The following is a 2,488-nucleotide window of genomic DNA, read 5'->3' on the forward strand; positions in this document are numbered from 1 at the left end:
AATAACTACACAAATCAAATACTACAAGATATACACAACATTCAAGCTTTTAACCATCATTACTAGCATTTTTAGTAGACTTTTTTGTATCATCTTGCATGTTTACGAGTTTTAGTCGTTACATATCATTTTAACCATCTTAAAATAGATCGAGAGTGTGATCCAAGCAACTTACTACTAGCTCGAGGCTAGGGAAGAATCTAGACGCAAAATGAGTGGATAAAAGTAATGAGATGAGGTCCTTCGCCTTCCGAATGCACCAAACCTCCTCGTATATGATCCTTAACACTTGTATGATCTTGGAATTGGATGATCAAAGTTCGAAAAATTGATGGATGATATAGGGGAGTTCGGCCGAAAGTTTTGAGAGGAGAGGAGAGAGTTTGAGTGTTGAGTTGTGAGGTGAAAGTTATGTTGAGTTATGACATGATCTTATAGGCAAACTTCTACACCATTAACCATTGGTCCCTATGTCTTCAAGATCTTAAGCATAGGTGATTAATTTAATCATCAAGTACAAGAGGTATCCCCCTTGGGGACGGTTCGGTTAAGGGGGGGGGGGGGGGGTCTTGGTTCATTTCCAACTATTTAGTTAGTGTATAGTTAGGTTAGTTTTAGTTAGTTTAGGGATTAACCCGGTTACTAGTGTGTTGTGTATTACAGTGGGTGTTAGGGTATTCGGGGACCCTAACTGGCTCAGAAAAAGATGAATAATGTAAATGGCAATATTTTTATGTTCCGGGTAAAGTCCGGTTGTTCGGTTGGATAGTAATCCGTTAAAGCGCTTAACAAAGCTTTAAAGTGTCGTTAATACTATTTTTAGTGACACATCTTATTCCCGGCACTTTGGAAAGTGTCTAGTAATATTTTTCCCATGTTTTGGCACTTTATTAGCTAACCAAGCGCTGAATTTTTAGTTAAAGTGCTGAGTTTTGTACTTAGAGAACATTTTAGGCACATCCTGTCACTGTAACTTATTCCTAGAGACGCAGTTCTACAACCCTTGTATCCTACACTCTCTACTAGTGTAGAAAAATGCTTTTCTGGCTCATACAGGCCTTAGAGGCAGTATCTGCCTGATGCTGGCTTTACCAGCATGTTCAATAGGTTATCCGTTCATGGTGCTACTGTGCTTTTGTGCATCATGTTTGTCATTAAGGTTCAGCATGTAAATGATGTAGTGACGGTAAATAAAGTATGATGCAAGTAAATACATGTATCAGCATTCAAGTAGCAGTTTATCCATAATTTCAAGCAAGCACAGTAATTAAGCAATAATCAATTATTAATTAAGTCGTACGGAAACCTAGTTTAGGGAGGGTTGTCACACGGACGGAGCCGTTGGACTCCTCCATTAGTTTGAAAAGCTCGAATTCGTATTTGAGATGTGTGAATGCCCTGAGGCTCGCAGGGTGAAGTATGCCACTGGTACTCTCGAAGGCATTGCGCTGACTTGGTGGAACGCGCTAGTTCAGATGCTAGGGTTGGCGGCTGCTAATGCCACCCCATGGAACGAATTCAAGGAATTGATCAAACGAGAATACTGAACTCGTGATGACATCCACAAGTTGGAAGTGGAGTTCTATCATTTGAAAATGACGGGGTTAGAGATAGAGGCGTATACGAAAAGGTCAAATGAGCTAGCCATCTTGTGTCCAACTATGGTGGACCCTCCTATCAAGCGCGTTGAGTTGTACCTCAAAGGCTTAGTACCAGAGATTCAAAGCCATGTGACGTCTGCCAACCTTGCTACCATTCAAGATGTTACTCGTCTAGCTCATCGTCTCCCAGACCAGGCAATGGAACAGAACAGGCTGCCTAAACGTATCAGTTCTACTACTACCGCTACTACTGCTACTCCCAATGACAGCAAGAGAAAATGGGATGGGGATTCCAGCAGGGGTTCGACCACAGTTCAGTCCCAGGCACAGCAGCAGCGAAAGACTGATAATTACCAGAGTCCTAGTCAGCAATCTTCTAGTAGTCAAAGACAGGGTGGATACCGAGGAAACCATCCTAAGTGCAATACATGTAACAGGCACCATAGTGGTCAGTGTAACCGGGATCGTTGTCAAAGGTGTCTCAAGATGGGTCATGAAGCTAAAGATTGTAGGAGTTCACGACCTGCGAATCAGAACCAGCAACAACAACCACCAGCCCCACAGAACTAGCAGCAGCATCAGCAGCGAGGCAACAGGGGATGCTTTCAATGTGGTGCTGAAGGCCATTTCAAGCGGGATTGCCCTTAGTTAAACCAGAATCGCAATAACAACAACAATCAGGGCAATGGGAATGATAACGGGGGAAAAATAACGACAACGGCGCTAGGGGTCGAGCGTTCGTGCTGGGGCAGGGTGAAGCAAGGAATGAGCCTAATGTGGTGATGGGTAAGTTCCTTCACGATGACTTTTATGTTTCCGTATTATTTGATTCAGGTGCGGATACCAGTTATATGTCTCTAAAAGTTAGTCAAATGTTGAAACGTGCA

Source organism: Helianthus annuus, chromosome 4 (genome assembly GCF_002127325.2).
Source record: "Helianthus annuus cultivar XRQ/B chromosome 4, HanXRQr2.0-SUNRISE, whole genome shotgun sequence".
NCBI lineage: Eukaryota > Viridiplantae > Streptophyta > Magnoliopsida > Asterales > Asteraceae > Helianthus > Helianthus annuus.